This window comes from Bubalus kerabau, chromosome 19 (assembly GCF_029407905.1).
Source record: "Bubalus kerabau isolate K-KA32 ecotype Philippines breed swamp buffalo chromosome 19, PCC_UOA_SB_1v2, whole genome shotgun sequence".
NCBI lineage: Eukaryota > Metazoa > Chordata > Mammalia > Artiodactyla > Bovidae > Bubalus > Bubalus kerabau.
Window position 1 is genome coordinate 50724760 of NC_073642.1, and position 18877 is coordinate 50743636.

Genomic DNA, 18877 nt, shown 5'->3' on the forward strand with positions numbered 1-18877 from the left:
TCAGTTATTTTCACATGTTATCTAATCTGGCCTCTATTGTAATGGACCATAGCATGTTTTCTCCATTCTACAGTCTTATTGAACTAAGCATCAGTAATGTAACTTTTTTCATTTTCAGTTCAGTTCAGTTCAGTCACTCAGTCATGTCCGACTCTTTGTGACCCCATGAACTGCAGCACGCCAGGCCTCCCTGTCTATCACCAACTCCTGGAGTCTACCCAACCCATGTCCATCGAGTTGGTGATGCCATCCAACCATCTCATCCTGTCGTCCCCTTCTCCTCCTGCCCTCAATCTTTCCCAGCATCAGAGTCTTTTCCAATGAGTCAGCTGTTCGCATCAGGTGGCCAAAGTACTGGAGTTTCAGCTTCAACATTAGTCCTTCCAATCAACATCCAGGACTGATCTCCTTTAGGATGGACTGGTTGGATCACCTTGCAGTCCAAGGGACTCTCAAGAGTCTTCTCCAATGCCACAGTTCAAAAGTATCAATTCTTCGGTGCTCAGCTTTCTTCACAGTCCAACTCTCACATCCATACATGACCACTGGAAAAACCATAGCCCTGACTAGACGGACCTTTGTTGGCAAAGGAATGTCTCTGCTATATGCTATCTAGGATGGTCATAACTTTCCTTCCAAGGAGTAAGGGTCTTTTAATTTCATGGCTGCAGTCACCATCTGCAGTGATTTTGGAGCCCAGAAAAATAAAGTCAGCCACTGTTTCCACTGTTTCCCCATCTATTTCCCATGAAGTGATGGAACTGGATGCTATGATCTTAGTTTTCTGAATGTTGAGCTTTAAGCCAATGTTTTCACTCTGCTTTTTCACTTTCATCAAGAGGCTCTTTAGTTCTCTTCACTTTCTGCCATAAGGATGGTGTCATCTGCATGTCTGAGGTTATTGATATTTCTCCCAGCAATCTTAATTTCAGCTTGTGCTTCCTCCAGCCCTGTGTTTCTCATGATTTTTCATTTTAGACTTTTGAAATATTTTTGAGGGAATATTTTAAGTATTCTGTTTTTTTTGTTTTTGTTTTTTTAAGATTGTTTTATTTTAATGTGGACCATTTTTAAAGTCTTTATTGAATTTGTTACAACATTGCTTCCATGTTTTGGTTTTTTGGCTATGAGGTATGTGGGATCTTGGCTCCTTGACCAGGGAATCAAACCTGCACCCCCTGCATTGGAAAACAAAGTCTTAGCCACTGGACCACCAGGGAAGTCCGTAAGTGTTCTTATATTCAATGAAGAAACATTTGTTACTTGCCTCTTATATGTCAATCACCATACTGAGATTTGGAGATACAAAGATGAATTTAAATGGACTCCAATCTAAAGAGTACATGGTGATAATGGTCAAGTAAATTTTAATAAAGCTTGATATCTATAATATAGGTAGACACTATATACAATGATGATAAGAAGTGGAGACTACCTAAGTGGAAAGAGAAGTCAATTCTTTTGGGTTTGTTTCCTCCTTAGTTTAATGACATGATATTTTAAAATTCACAAAATCAGTCCATTAAATTGTAATCAATTTTTTAAATAGATGAAATTATGAGATGTATCATGTAGTAAGATTAAGGATTTTTATGTGAAAGTTTTTTTCTTTTATACCTATATTCAGGCATATAGTCATATATTTGTGTGTGGTTGGTTGGTCTTTAAAATACACATCTTACTGGAAGTCAAAATCAAAAAGGTTTAAAGCTTTTTTTCTTCTTTTTGCATTACCAGAATAAGAAATAGCAGATGCAAAACATAAACAAATTCAAAACTAGACATAAACAAAACATAGACATACTCAATTAACTATAGTTTGGTTTGTCTGGATTGTAGACTGTGTGTTAGGGAAATAAATGGAGGGAAGCTGTATGTAGTAGGAGCCCCATATTATAATGTTTTAAATGCTCTTTAATGAATTAATATTTTGAAATTTGTTTTATCAATAGCCCATGACATTCCTATTGTGGCCTACTGCCACACTATAGGCCACACTTTTCTTTGATTATACATGAAGATTAAATTTTAACACTTTTCTTGATATACATAAAGATTAAATTTTAAATTTTAATTTTTATACATGCAGATTAAATTTGAAGTTAAGAGGAAATATTTATTGTTTATATGTTACTCCAGGAACTTAGAAATTTGAGGTTAAGGGCATAAGATTAATTTCTTTTAACCCAGGTGCCCAGTCAGATACTCCAATGTTAAGAAATAACTGCCAGTGAGAATGAACAGAAAATGATCAGGTGGGAAGCACACTCCTTAAACTCCAAAGCAATTTACCTGATGTGAAACAGAAACTAAAGATCTATATATAGAAAACTATAAAACACTGGTGAAAGAAATCAAAGAGGACACTAATAGATGGAGAAATCTACCATTTTTGTGGATTGGAAGAATCAATACAGTGAAAATGAGTATACTACCCAAAGCAATTTATAGATTCAATGCAATCCCTATCAAGCTACCAATGGTATTCTTCACAGAGCTAGAACAAATAATTTCACAATTTGTATGGAAATACAAAAAACCTCGAATAGCCAAAGCAATCTCGAGAAAGAAGAACCAAACTGGAGGAATCAACCTGCCTGACTTCAGGCTCTACTACAAAGCCACAGTCATCAAGACAGTATGGTACTGGCACAAAGACAGAAATATAGATCAATGGAACAAAATAGAAAGCCCAGAGATCAATCCACGCACATATGGACACCTTATCTTTGACAAAGGAGGCAAGAATATACAATGGATTAAAGACAATCTCTTTAACAAGTGGTGCTGGGAAAACTGGTCAACCACTTGTAAGAGAATGAAACTAGAACACTTTCTAACACCATACACAAAAATAAACTCAAAATGGATTAAAGATCTAAATGTAAGACCAGAAACTATAAAACTCCTAGAGGAGAACATAGGCAAAACACTCTCCGACATACATTACAGCAGGATCCTCTATGACCCACCTCCCAGAATATTGGAAATAAAAGCAAAAATAAACAAATGGGACCTAATTAAACTTAAAAGCTTCTGCACAACAAAGGAAACTATAAGCAAGGTGAAAAGACAGCCTTCAGAATGGGAGAAAATAATAGCAAATGAAGCAACTGACAAACAACTAATCTCAAAAATATACAAGCAACTCCTCAGCTCAATTCCAGAAAAATAAATGACCCAATCAAAAAATGGGCCAAAGAACTAAATAGACATTTCTCCAAAGAAGACATACAGATGGCTAACAAGCACATGAAAAGATGCTCAGCATCACTCATTATCAGAGAAATGCAAATCAAAACCACTATAATGGTACCATTTCATGCCAGTTAGAATGGCTGTGATCCAAAAGTCTACAAGTAATAAATGCTGGAGAGGGTGTGTAGAAAAGGGAACACTCTTTCACTGTTGGTGGGAATGCAAACTAGTACAGCCACTATGGAGAACAGTGTGGAGATTCCTTAAAAAAGTGGAAATAGAACTGCCTTATGATCCAGCAATCCCACTGCTGGGCATACACACTGAGGAAACCAGGATTGAAAGAGACACATGTACCCCAATGTTCATCGCAGCGCTGTTCATAATAGCCAGGACATGGAAGCAACCTAGATGTCCATCAGCAGATGAATAGATAAGAAAGCTATGGTACATATACACAATGGAGTATTACTCAGCCATTAAAATGAATACATTTGAATCAGTTCTAATGAGGTGGATGAAACTGGAGCCTATTATACAGAGTGAAGTAAGCCAGAAAGAAAAACACCAATACAGCATACTAACACATATATATGGAATTTAGAAAGATGGTAACAATAACCCTGTATACAAGACAGCAAAAGAGACACTGATGTATAGAACAGTCTTTTGGACTCTGTGGGAGAGGGAGAGGGTGGGATGATTTGGGAGAATGGCATTGAAACATGTATAATATCATGTATGAAATGAGTTGCCAGTCCAGGTTCGATGCACGATACTGGATGCTTGGGGCCAGTGCATTGGGACGACCCAGAGGGATGGTACAGGGATGGAGGAAGGAGGAGGGTTCAGGATGGGGAACACATGTATACCTGTTGTTGATATATGGCAAAACCAGTACAATATTGTAAAGTTAAAAAATAAAATTAAAAAACTAAAGAATCATTTAGGGGAGGAACAGAAAGAGTGATTCAGGTTGGTTTAGGAGCTTCAGGAACACGTGGGGACTGCAGATGAGAATAGATGACTTGGGATGTCCTGTGTGATGCCACATCGAATTTCTTTTGAGCCAGTCTTTGGAAGAATTTGAATCAGGATATTATAGTATGAGGATTATATAAAGTCAAAAACAATCCAAGAAGTGTATAAGAGGTTGTAAGAAACTAATTGGGCCCTATTTTTGTCTTATCAAATGAATTTTAAATACATTTTTGCTAAATAGGAAGATTATAATTATTGAATCAGATGTTATCATGACAAAAATTTTTCATGTATGCACTGAGCATGTACCCAGAGTTTAGGGCACCTGGAAAAGTTATCTTAGGAGACAGCAAAAGAAGCAACATCAAAGCCAGGAGAAAAGATGAAGTGACCAGGGATGTCCCTAGCCACAGGTATAAGAAATAGCAGCAAGAAAGGATCTGGGGAAGCTATGGAAATGGGACCAATATTCATTCATTAATTTATCAGTCATTTGCAGCACACAGGATGATTATGGAATTTGTTTATCTCAGTATTATTAATATTAGTTAAACCTTAATCTAAAAGAATCTTCAAAGTTGTTTTGTTTTTTAATTACTTCTGCTCAGCACCTGTCTGGATGTAATTACTAAAGCACATTATCATAAGTATCTAATCAAATCCTCCACACTGGAGTACACAATCCATTTCCTCATGAAAACTGCTGTAGTCATTCACTTAGAAATGTTACTGCCTTCTACTAAGCCTGAATTTAAACCATTCTATTCTATTTATTTGAAGGAAGTTCTGTTTTATTGAATTTCAGTGGGTCCACTTAAATCCCCATTGTGTTGTTGGGTTACCTGAAAAAGTAAAATTCCTACATTTTGATGTCTAAGGTCAGCAGTATCTTCTGCACAATTACAACTCAGCCTTGAGCTAGCCATCTGGCATACTCTGTAGATACAAGGAACAACACCTCAATTTGGTTATATTTCTGTTTTATATGGGCTGGAAATATTGCAAAATGGCATATATATACATACATGTGTATATACACAATATATTCTTGTCAATGTCATATTCACAGTCACTTCATAGATTAATAGATACAGAAAACAAAATCTGGGACCTTTATTATATAATAGGTATACATACATATTTTTCTGGCTATCAAATACAAAATTTTCTTTGGCTCATACTGCATATTTTTAATGCATTTGAAGTATTCATTTCATGTTGGATACAGATGCATAGATTTATATCAATTCACTTTATCATCCTTCTTAATTCAGACCCCATACTTTTGTTTTTAATCTCCCGTATCAATAACTTTCCTTCTCTTCATTAAAACACATTATCACAAATAAAATACTTAAATTGCCAGTCCTCCATCTTTATATTTATATACAAATGTGCATACAAGTAAGTAATAATGTGTATTATATGTGGTTTAAAAATTATGTATATTTAATGCAATGTTCTACTGCAACTTTTTCATCTAATTTTTGAGGTAACCCATGCCGAAAAAAGGGCTTCCCAAGTGGTAAAGAACCTGTCTGCCAGTGCAGGAGACGTAACAGACATGGGTTCAATCCCTGGGTTAGAATGATCCCCTGGAGGAGGGCATAGCAACCTACTCTGGTATTCTTTCCTGGAGAATCCCATGGACAGAGGAGCCTGGCAGGTTACAGTCCATAGGGTCACAAAAGAGTCAGACAATGACGCGACTTAAGACATGATGAAAAAAATCAATAGATTTTGAGATCTATTTCTTTAATTACATAGTATTATGGCTTGTGTCATGCCCCGTTTTATCTATCCACTGACCGAACTGAAGCATGTTAAGCTGTTTCTGAGGATGCCACAATGAACAACTTCACCCCTATCTCCATGTGTATATATATACAGATTTCCCTAGGATGTAAATCTGAGTATTGCTTGGCTATAAAGGTAAATGTTCCCTTTACTTATATTATCAAATTGTTCTTTAATACTTTGTGGTATATACCTTTACCGGCAGCATATTTGGGTTTCTCTTTTCCCCATACCCTCAAACTTTGGTGCAGTCGCACTTTCAAATTTGCCAGTCTAGTGGATGAAAAATGTTTTCTCCTTGTTTCAGTTTGCATTTCCTTGAGTACTCCTGACACTGAGTGGCATCTTTATGTTTCACCTAGGAATTGCCTCCTTATAGCCTCTGCACATATTTTCTGTAGTTATCATTTTCTTTTTTTTTTTTTTTAAGAAAGCTTTTTAGAATTTCTTTTTTTTTTTTTTGGAAAATAACTTTGTGTGTTTAAAGCTCTTTTATTATGTTTAAACCATTTTCTGTATATATATATATATATATATATATATGTATTTGTATATTCATGTTGTTTTGTTTGGGCTTCCCTGGTGGCTCAGACAGTAAAGCGTCTGCCTGCAATGCGGGAGACCCAGGTTCTTTTTCTCTCACTACTAATCTTTTCTTACATGTTTTCAAACATAAAGTGGTTTATTTATCTATGGTACTTTTTCTGTCTTCCGTAGTTAATCATATTAGCTCTTTTGTTTTTCTTTATCCCTTTAAAATTTCCTGATAGGTAAATTTTAATTTGTTCCAGCAGATTTTGTTTTGGGGTGTTTTCACTGGAGTTCTTTTCCAAAACTTCCATAGATTTCCTCTATATCCTTAGAGTATTAAGGAGTGAGTGTGTGAAATATCAGAGAAGGCAATGGCACCCCACTCCAGTACTCTTGCCTAGAGAATCCCATGGACGGAGGAGACTGGTAGGCTACAGTCCACGGGGTCGCTAAGAGTCAGACATGACTGAACGACTTCACTTTCACTTTTCACTTTCATGCATTGGAGAAGGAAATGGCAACCTGCTCCAGTATTCTTGCCTGGAGAATCCCAGGGACAGAGGAGCCTGGTGGGCTGCCATCTATGGGGTCGCACAGAGTCAGACATGACTGAAGCGACTTAGCAGCAGCAGCAGTGTGAAATATGGGTTGGTTTTCTCTTCTGTCTATGGGATTATGAAAATTGTCTTTCTACTACTGATTTCTAATTACATTGCATTGTAAAGTAAGAATTTATCCTGTAAAATTAAAATTTTTAGTATTTATTCAGATAGCCAATTTTCTGTAATATGTGGGTAATGTTTCATAATATTTTTATTATGTGATAAATATTTTTTATTTCCTATTCCTTGGGTATAAATTCTTTGAAATAGCAAGATCAAAGGTATGTAACTATATCATTTCTAATGTTGATCTGCTTTATATGTTAACTTATGCAAGAAATATGTTAATTATGAAGCTAATCATTGTCCCTTTTATTGGCACTTCCGCTGCTACTTCTCATCCTATTTCTTCTTCTCTCTTGTTTGGTTAATATTTATCTGATACATATTTTTCTATTGTTTTATTTCCAAATTCTAAAGACAAATATTATTTCTATTCTGTCCCTTAGCATATTTTTGTGTCAGTGCTTATTTATAATATTTCTCTTCCTTTTGCTACTTTCTACCTCTAACCCTTCTCTTCTGTCTTCCCCAGCACAGCTTCAAAATTTTAACCTTTGGCCTATTGGTTCTGGACTTTTATGGGAGAATGCTATTGTTATGGATAGGCAATAAAAAATTCAGTTTCTTACTTTATATGTCTTAATTTTCCTCCTGGATATATATATATATATATTTTTTTTTTTTTTTGCTTCTTGGATAGCATTTAATAATCATTTCAGAGAGGATCTCTGGGTGATAAGCTTTCTGAGTCATTTATATGTCTGAAAATAACCACTATTTAAATATTCAGTTCAGTTCAGTCGCTGAGTCGTGTCCAACTCTTTTTGACCCCATGAATCGCAGCACGCCAGGCCTCCCTGTCCATCACCAACTCCTGGAGTTCACTCAGACTCACGTCCATTGAGTCAGTAATGCCATCCAGCCATCTCATCCTCTGTCACCCCCTTCTCCTCCTGCCCCCAATCCCTCCCAGCATCAGAGTCTTCTCCAATGAGTCAACTCTTCACATGAGGTGGCCAAAGTACTGGAGTTTCAGCTTTAGCATCATTTCTTCCAAAGAAATCCCAGGGCTGATCTCCTTCAGAATGGACTGGTCGGATCGCCTTGTAGTCCAAGGGACTCTCAAGAGTCTTCTCCAACATCACAGTTCAAAAGCATCAATTCTTCAGCGCTCAGCTTTCTTCACAGTCCAACTCTCACATCCATACATGACCACAGGAAAAACCATAGCTTTGACTAGACGAACCTTTGTTGGCAAAGTAATGTCTCTGCTTTTCAATATGCTATCTAGGTTGGTCATAATTTTTCTTCCAAGGAGTAAGCGTCTTTTAATTTCATGGCTGCAGTCACCATCTGTAGTGATTTTGGAGCCCAGAAAAATAAAGTCTGACACTGTTTCCCCATCTATTTCCCATGAAGTGATGGGACCGGATGCCGTGATCTTCGTTTTCTGAATGTTGAGCTTTAAGCCAACTTTTTCACTCTCCACTTTCACTTTCATCAAGAGGCTTTTTAGTTCCTCTTCACTTTCTGCCATAAGGGTGGTGTCATCTGCATATCTGAGGTTATTGATATTTCTCCTGGCAATCTTGATTCCAGCTTGTGCTTCTTCCAGCCCAGCATTTCTCATGATGTACTCTGCATAGAAGTTAAATAAGCAGAGTGACCATATACAGCCTTGACGTACTCCTTTTCCTATTTGTAACCAGTCTATTTTTCATGTCCAGTTCTAACTGTCGCTTCCTGACCTGCATACAGGTTTCTCAAGAGGCAGGTCAGGTGGTCTGGTATTCCCATGTCTTTCAGAATTTTCCACAGTTTATTGTGATCCACACAGTCAAAGGCTTTGGCACAGTCAATAAAGCAGAAATAGATGTTTTTCTGGCACTCTCTTGCTTTATTTACTCTACTAGAAATTTACTTTTATTTTCCAAGGTTTTTTTTTTCCACTTTGTATGCATTGTTTGCCTACAGTATTGTTAAAGATAAATCAGTTATCAATTTTATGCTAATTAACTAGGTATTTTGTCAGTCTCTGAGATATTTAATAAGCTTCACTTTATCCTTGATTTCAGAAATTTTACTCCCACATAGGTAGAAAAGGTTGCTCTTAATTAATTTTTCATATACTACCTTGTTCCTTTTAAATATGGACTATGAAAAAACATAGCATACTTTAGTTCTAGGAATCCTGTACTATAGAATTTTCAAAAGTTTCTTACTATTTTTCTTTCTTTCTTTTTGAACCTCCTGTGAATAAGATATTGTGTGTGTGTGTGTGTGTGCGTGTGTATGTGGTCACTCTCAGTCGTGTCTGACTCTTTGCATCCCCATGGACTGTAGCTCACCCCATGGACTGTAGGCTCCTCTGTCCATGTAATTTTCTGGGTAAGAATATTGGAGTGGTTTGTCATTTCCTTCTCCAGGGGATCTTCCTGACCCAAGGATCAAACTTGTATCTATTGCATCTCCTGCATTGGCAAGCAGATACTTTACCACTGTACCATCTGGGAAACCCAATAAGATATTATACTTTAACATTTATTCTTTACTTCTACAGTTTTATTTTATATTTTCCATACCTCAATTCATTTCTGCTTTAAACTGGGGAAGTGACTCTCTTTCCTAACTTGCTGATTGAATCTTTGTCTTTACCTATGTGCTGATTGTCTATTTTTTCATTTCCTTTTCATTTCCAATATCTTTGTTTCTTCTGAACAGGCCCTGGGACACTACTGTCACAATGTCTGGACTGCTTCATATTCTACCCTTATCTCTAGTCTGCTTCAGTAATGGTCAAATCAAGATCATGTTATATAAAATTCTAAAGAATAAATAATTTTATTATCCTTTTCCAGCAACATCTTCCAACTTCTTAACTGCCAGTCCCTATGCACCTGTCTCTTGTTTTCACCATTATTTCTTCTAGCTTTTTTCTATCTTTTCATCTTGTCCTCTCTTTCATTCTAGGTATTAGCCTATGATTGAGCTTCACAGACAGAAAGATGTTTTAACACATCTTTTATAGAAACCAACAGGTAAATGTAAAACCTGAAAATTCCCAATAAAATATTTGGTTAAAAAAAAAAGAGCATGTAAAATTTCCTGTTTATAATAGTGGAAAAACTCATAGTGATAACTCTTCCATATCATTTGCTTCATATGCTGGTCAGAAACAGTAAAAATCTTTTTTTTTTTTCCAGCAGTGGCATTCTTCATTGATCAAAAAACTTAGTTGGTTCTTAGCCTTGTCAACCAGAATACTCTTCATTTCTGGGTCCACAACTTTATCAGTGTATTTCTTATTGTCATAATTATGGGGCCTGGGAATTGTCATTGGAATTGTGTAGTAACCATTTAGTCATAGAGATCAGTTCACTCTCTGAGAGGATTATAGTATTTTTTTTTTTTTTTTAATCTTCTAGGGGAACTCTGTGGACTGGTAGCAAAAATTGGAAATCTTGTCTTGTGGAATTGTCGGTGCTAGAGTTAACATAGGTAAGATTTTGCTCATCTTTAAATGTCTTCATTTTTCCATTTTATTTTTTCTATTTCATTTTAAACATTTTGGGGGGCATGTGAGAAAATATATGTATAAAGAATATATGTAATATACTGTATGCATAATATACTTGTCTAAAATTATACTTTTTATATTTTTCAAGTTAATGGATAATACTTTTTTCACATTTTAAATTATATTCATGATTAAAATATGTAGTCTTTCTAAATATGTAAATTTTTTGATCTTTGCTTTTTGGATTATGCTTCCTTGTGGAAAAAAACATATATTATCTGAAATCGTAAATTCTTCCATGATACTGCCTTTGTCCCCTTTTTTATAAACATGATATATGTATTTATATGTCACTTAACATTGCTCAAATCTACATCAATAACATTGGCTTATAATTATTAAAATTAAACTCAAACTTAGTTATGGTTAGTATTATTTTTATTTAATAAAAAGATCATTAAATACTGTATTTATCTCTGAATACAGTTTTGGGAAAAGTTAATAAGCTTTAGTAGGCCTTGTTCTTATTTTTATATCCTTAAAAACTGCAATTTACATTAGGATTTATACTTTTAATTTGAATCTTAGTTAATGTTAATGATCATAGTTTCTTATTTAATAAGAAAAATCATTAAATATACATTTTTCTCTGAGACCACAGTTTTGGGAAAATTCTATACATTTTCATGTTTTGTTCTCATTATTGCTTATCTTTAAAAACTGTGTAACTAACTTGTGGTTTTACTCACTGATTTAGACATTAGATAAAGTTTTCCCCCTAAATGATATTTTCCTTTACCTTGTATATACTTTTGTTATTAATTTTTGTTGCTTGTATTACTTTTAATTTTTTTTTAACTTTTAATTTTTGAAGTGATTCAATTTTATATAAATATTCTACATATACAGGAAAGTTGACTCTGTTCTTAGAGACAGAATTTGATATATTTTTATTTAATAGAACAAATATAGTTACTCATATGACCAAAATTCTTAGTAATTTTTGCTGTTTGATCTATAAAGTTCTAAACAAATATGTTATGTTTAGTATTGCAATGTAGATATCCTTTCCCCCATATTTATTGTTATCTATTTAGTTATGTCTCTGTCACTGCTGCTAAGTCACTTCAGTCATGTCCGACTCTGTGTGACCCCATAGACGGCAGCCCACCAGGTTCCCGTCCCTGGGATTCTCCAGGCAAGAACACTGGAGTGGGCTGCCATTTCCTTCTCCAATGCATGAAAGTGAAAAGTGAAAGTGAAGTCACTCAGTCGTGTCCGACTCTTAGCAACCCCATGGACTGCAGCCCACAAGGCTCCTCCATCCATGGGATTTTCCAGGCAAGAGTACTGGAGTGGGGTGCCATTGACTGATGGATTTGCTATTTTAAAGTCCCAGTGACAAGTGTTCCCAGCAGTAATAACTTCAGTGTGGGCTAAACCTTTCATAGAATTTTTCACTTGCAGGTAGTAACACTACAGTTCTTGTAAATAAACTCTAATCGGATACTTCCAGAGCCAGTTTAGTGTTTGAAAATGGGACCTAAAAACAGTTTTCCATTTGTTGCAAAATGGAAAAGCAATACCTGATTTGATCTCAGAGAGGTGAGAACCTCCAAATTGGACTAGTAGCATTATTTGGCCATATGCCCACGATGTGTCACAAAGCCCCAAGTGTAGAAAATAATATGAGATTTTAGAGGATGTGGTAATGTAGTGGTTGATTCCGAGGTGGATAAGAGAGACAGCCTGTGTCTGTTGGCAGTAAGCAACTTTTTCCTCTCCAAATTAAAGATATAAACCTTTGTGCTAGAGCAAACTAAATGGTAATAGTCTGTTCCTACTCCTTTCTCCAGTTTAAAGGTTTATGAGAAAGGATTGTGTTCAGTTCAGTTCAGTCGCTCAGTCATGTCCTACTCTTTGCGACCCCATGAATCGCAGCACGCCAGGCCTCCCTGTCTATCGCCAACTCCCGGAGTTCACTCAGACTCACGTCCATTGAGTCAGTGATGCCATCCAGCCATCTCATCCTCTGCCATCCCCTTCTCCTCCTGCCCCCAATCCCTCCCAGCATCAGAGTCTTTTCCAATGAGTCAACTCTTTGCATGAGGTGGCCAAAATACTGGAGTTTCAGCTTCAGCATCATTCCTTCCAAAGAAATCCCAGGGCTGATCTCCTTCAGAATGGACTGGTTGGATCTCCTTGCAGTCAAAGAGACTCTCAAGAGTCTTCTCCAACACCACAGTTCAAAAGCATCAATTCTTCAGCACTCAGCCTTCTTCACAGTCCAACTCTCACATCCATACATGACCACAGGAAAAACCATAGCCTTGACTAGACGAACCTTTGTTGGCAAAGTAATGTCTCTGCTTTTGAATATGCTATCTAGGTTGGTCATAACTTTCCTTCCAAGGAGTAAGCGTCTTTTAATTTCATGGCTGCAGTCACCATCTGCAGTGATTTTGGAGCCCCCAAAAATAAAGTCTGACACTGTTTCCACTGTTTCCCCATCTATTTCCCATGAAGTGATGGGACTAGATGCCATGATCTTCGTTTTCTGAATGTTGAGCTTTAAGCCAACTTTTTCACTCTCCACTTTCACCTTCATCAAGAGGCTTTTTAGTTTCTCTTCACTTTCTGCTACAAGGGTGATGTCATCTGCATATCTGAGGTGATTGATATTTCTCCCGGCAATCTTGATTCCAGCTTGTGTTTCTTCCAGTCCAGCGTTTCTCATGATGTACTTTGCATATAAGTTAAATAAGCAGGGTGACAATATACAGCCTTAATGTACTCCTTTTCCTATTTGGAACCAGTCTGTTGTTCCATGTCCAGTTCTAACTGTTTCTTCCTGACCTGCATACAGATTTCTTAAGGATTGTGTTGCAGTGAGTAAACTCTGAGTCACAGTACCTACAAAATCTCTGAGAGATTTTTTACTCCTAGTGAAAGAAGAAAAGACAGGAAATATTGGGCTGTAAATGGAAGGAATACAAAACACACATATAGCTACTAAATACATTTTTAGGATACTCCAGTCTTCACCCCTGCCTACCAAAAGTGGAGAAATATGTCTTTCTAGAAGGACAAAAAACTCCACGTATTTTGCACTTTGATGGTATGTGCAGAGTGAGGATCTTACAGAAGTGGAAGCAAAGCATACAACTTTCAGTTCAATTCAGTTGCTCAGTCATGTTCAACTCTCTGTGACCCCATGGACTGCAGCATGCCAGGCCTCCCTCTCCATTACCAGCCCCCGAAGTTTATTCAAACTCATGTCCATTGACTCAGTGATGCCATCCAACCATCTCATTCTCTGTTGCCCCCTTCTCCCTCATTCAGTCTTTTGCTGCATCAGGGTCTTTTCAAATGAATCAGCTCTTTGCATCAGGTGGCCAAAGTATTGGAGTTTAAGCTTCAGCATCAGTCCTTCCAATGAATATTCAGGACTGATTTCCTTTAGGATGGACTGCTTGGGTCTCCTTGCTGTCCGAGGGACCCTCAAGAGTCTTCTCCAACACCACAGTTCAAAGCATCAATTCTTCAGCACTCAACTTTCTTTATAGTCCAACTCTCATATCCATACATGACTCCTGAAAAAAAACCATAGCTTTGACTAGATAGACCTTTGTTGGAAAATAATGTCTCTGCCTTTTAATATGCTGTCTAGGTTGGTCATAGCTTTTCTTCCAAGGAGCAAGCATCTTTTAATTTCATGGCTGCAGCCACCATCTGCAGTGATTTTAGAGCCCCCAAAATAAAGTGTGTCACTGTTTCCACTGTTTTCCCATCTATTTGCCATAAAGTGATGGTACGAGATGCCATCATCTTAGTTTTCTGAATGTTGAGTTTTAATCCAACTTTTAAGCCATACAACTTTGGGAGAAGAAAAATTATAAGGATTCAATAAATAGAGAGGTGTGACATTCCAGTCTGCAGCTTAGATTTTTGTGGGGATGCGAGAATGAGTATGTGTAATATAAGTCCTTTCAACTCTAATCCTGCTTACTAGGAACCCAGCCTCTTTTCTGTGAGGACTTAAGTTTCCAGCACCTGAAGACAGACTGAAGGAGGAAACCCACAGAACAGGCTCCATCTTGAAAGCAGGACTCTATCTTGGGCTGGACTATGGACTTTGATCTATATGCCCAGTATCTATGGAAATGACATACCAACTGGAAAACCATACTCCCGGATTGAAGAGCCCCAGGGCTCATACCTAGACTCTCCGTCACCTAAAAGAATACCCTAATTATCTGTGTAACCAAATAGAATCATAAATTCTATTATGCTTATTGGGGTATGAGCACAGGCCTATTGATAATTGTCCACTGTTAACTACCTAGGCCAAAGGCGCATGAATCATGGGTAATCTTTGACTGTATCTTTCTTTTCTTTTGTTCAGACTAGTTTCAGGGAATTTGGGGAGGTGGGTTTGGGCATGTACACTTAGGGTATATAAGGTTTTCACAAAAACTGGTGGGGGTCCTTGGCTAAGAGGAGACTCTGCCTTGGGCCCGCTAGTGTAATAAACTGCACTCCACTATCTGCGTTGTCCTTCTGAGTGAGTTTGTTTCCCAAAACGTGTAGCTACAACAAGACCCTTTTGCTAAACTTTAGAGGGCAGAACCATAGAACACTCTAGGATAAAAATCTATAAATACACACTTTTTAATTCTGAGAAGTAAAGGAAATGTTCACTAAAGTGTGCCTCTGTGGTGTTATCATTAAAGCTAAACATTAGTGTGTTCAAGTGAAAGTCACTCGGTATGTCCAACTCTTTGCAACCCCCATGGACTATACAGTCCATGGCATTCTCCAGGCCAGAATACCTGAGTGGATAGTCATTTCCTTCTCTAGGGGATCTTCCCAATCTAGGGATTGAACCCAGGTCTCCTGAATTGCAGGCAGATTCTTTACCAGCTGAACCTCTGCTGCTGCTGCTGCTGCTAAGTCACTTCAGTCGTGTCCGACTCTGTGCCACCCCATAGATGGCAGCCCACCAGGCCCTGCCGTCCCTGGGATTCTCCAGGCAAGAACACTGGAGTGGGTTGCCATTTCCTCCTCCAATGCATGAAAGTGAAAAGTGAAAGTGAAGCCACTCAGTCGTGTCCGACTCTTAGCAACCCCATGGACTGCAGCCTACCAGGCTCCTCCATCCATGGGATTTTCCAGGCAAGAGTACTGAAGTAGGTTGGTTGCCTTTGCCTTCTCCGATCTGAACCACTAGGGAAGCCCAAAAACTGAAAGTGAAAGTCACTAAGTTGTGTCCGACTCTTGAGACCCCATGGAATGTAGCCTGCCAGGCTCCTCTGTCCATGGGATTCTCCAGCAGGAATACTGGAGTGGGTTGCCATTTCCTTCTCCAGGGGATCTTCCTGACGCAGGAATCTAACCCACATCTCCTGCATTGCAGGCAGATTCTTTACCAACCGAGCTATGAGGGAAGCCCATGGACTGTATAGTCCATGGAATTCTCCAGGCCAGAATACTGGAGTGGGTAGCCTTTCCCTTCTCCAGGGGATCTTCCCAACCCAGGGATTGAATCCAGGTCTCCTGCATTGCAATGGATTCTTTTCTAGTTGAGTCACAGGGGAAACCCTTAGTGTGTTCAAATGACTCTTACCCTAGCGCCAGCATACATTTCTGTTTAGAAATATCCAGCTTCATTGTGTGTCTCAAGTTGTTGTCAGTTGTCTTCTGAGCGTATCACAGTCTTTCCATAAATACTTTCACCTGCCTTTACCAGAGGAAACAGCAACAATGCTATAATACAAAACACCCCAAGGGCTAAACAGGAAAATAAGAGGATGTGGAACTTCCTTATCTCCTGGTCTTGTCAGTTTAATCAAACTGGCAGGAAGTATTCATTGTAGGCCTATTATCTCTCATCTACATCTGAGAATGTACCAGAGCTTTCTGAATAGAAACTAAGATCATTCTGTCAGTGACTCAATTGAAATACAATGCTCATGGTTTTTATCTTAATATAGCAAGGTTTGAAAGAAACAACACAAAAGCCTGCACAATCTGTTTTGGCCTCTTGTTACAAGCAGCGAGAAATTAGAATTGAACACAAGTGAGTTTTCCAGGTAGACAAAATGAAATAAAATGTGGATCACAGTCTCTGAATGGTCAGTGTGAGAAAGCTTTCTATGGGACTGGATTATGAAACCAGTTATAAATCTATTAAATAATGAGAGAAAACTAGGAAAGTCGTACGTGCCCAGCATGAAGCAGAGACAACTGTCAATGATTTATACCTACTAGTACATAATTTAGCTACAATATACCCAGCAATTTAATACTGACATGTATGTTATAATGTGTCAGAATTGTGCAAGTAGGTAACAAGAAAATAGGCATGAAGGAAAGCTGACAAGTTTGAATTACTGGTGTTGATAAAATAAGGCCCGAGTGTCAAAGTTGGCTCTCCACTTCCTTTTGTAAGTAAAGTTTTATTGGAAGTTAGTAACACTTATTCTTTAGGTATTGTCCATGGCTGTTTTCAAGCTAAAACAGCAGTGTTGAGTAGTTGTGATAAAAAAACTTATAGCCCAAAAAGCCTAAAATATTTACTATCTGGCCCTTTATAGAAAAAAATCTGCCAACTTTTGCTGCAGAGGATAATTTTAATACATCCAGACATCCTGATTAAGAACATAAGTTATAGTCAAGCTTTGTGTTTTGTTTTCTTTTAGCAGAGAAATCTTTATAGCAGGGCCAAGCAAGGAGAGGGCTTCCCAGGTGGCTCAGTGGTAAAAAATATGCCTGCAAATACAGGAGACACAGAAGACTGAGTTCAATTCCTGGGTTGAAAAGATCCCCTGGAGTAATAAATGGCAACCCATTCCAGCATTCTTGGCTGGAAAATTCCATAGAGAGGGGAGATTGGAGGACTGCAGTCCATGGGGTGGCAAAGAGTTGGACATGACTGAGCATACTGAGTGCAACAAGGAGAACAGGTGGTTCATGCTCAAAAAACCTGAGCTCCAGTTATAATTAAGTTCTTAATGAGTGTTTGCTTAATTAAATATGCTACTCATACACTGAGAACTCCTTGAGTATGGCGCAAAACCTTCATAACTGAACACATACACTGATTTAGTTTTGAATTGTGCAAAAATTTAATTCTGTGAAAAGTTTAGCATACCAAAGCCATTTTAAAATAGGAATTACATACTTTAGGATATCAGTAAGTAATTGATATTATAATTATAAAAGTAATGCATGCATGTGTTACAATATTGAAATAGTGAATAAATTAAAATTAGAGATGAAGTTCTTTCCATACTTACCAAGCTACTGTTAAGTTCATTTTTTGTCTGTGCAGCCAGACTTTGTTATAACTTTAAATATACTAATTTTTAAATTTCTTATTAGTGTAAACAGTTTCTATTCTCCCTTTTTGGAAAATTGTGTTCTATAATAGACTTCCTCTTCAATTCTTATCCTATCCCACTGTTTCTTCTATAACATGTTTAACTGTATTTATTTTATTTATTTTAAAGTATGTATAATGTTTATAAACAGATACTTAGCATATGGTATTTTGATTATTTGCTAAAAAGTATAATTTTAACTTGTGTTTTACTTCTAGGTTGATGACAAAATTGAGAATCAATAAATAGAATGAAATACTATTATAATTATGCAACTCTTTATCACTAATGAAGTATATTTTCAGCATCAGAATTTAGCTATCAATCCCAATTCATAAACATACTCAGCAGTTTCTGCTTTTTAATCCTAGGTGCTCAAAATTCTTGGATTCCTTTTCCAGTTTTTTTTTAAATTGTTTTCTGAGTAATTTAAAAATCATATTAATCTATACATATTTTCATTTTGCTTTCAAATTTTATAGAAAAATTGACCAGACAAAGAATTCTGGTTTTAATGTAACTTTTTGTTTTTGTAATTCACTTCTGCTGAATAGAAATCTGGTGTTAATTTAAAATTTGCTCTTCTAGGAAATTTTGTTTTTCTTATTAAAAGTATTCAGTTTTCCTTTAATGGTTGTGAAGGAGGAAACAGACAGAGCTGGACTCCATCTTAGGCCAGGCTGCAAACATTAGGCTACATGCATGGTCACCCTCCCAGTGGACTCTGAACTTTGTGCCCAGTGTCTATAGAAGTAGCATACCAATGGAAAACCAGCACCCCTCCCCCAATAAAAGATCCTCAGGAC

At 37.2% G+C, this 18877-nt stretch overlaps 1 long non-coding RNA gene across 1 annotated transcript; it reads left to right on the forward strand.

Moving 5' to 3' along the window:
- Window positions 1-7034: 7034 nt before the first annotated feature.
- Window positions 7035-15352, forward strand: LOC129634135 (uncharacterized). The gene is made up of 3 exons (XR_008705438.1): window positions 7035-7154; window positions 10598-10670; window positions 14702-15352. It is a non-coding gene; the product is annotated as an uncharacterized LOC129634135 (long non-coding RNA).
- Window positions 15353-18877: the final 3525 nt, after the last annotated feature.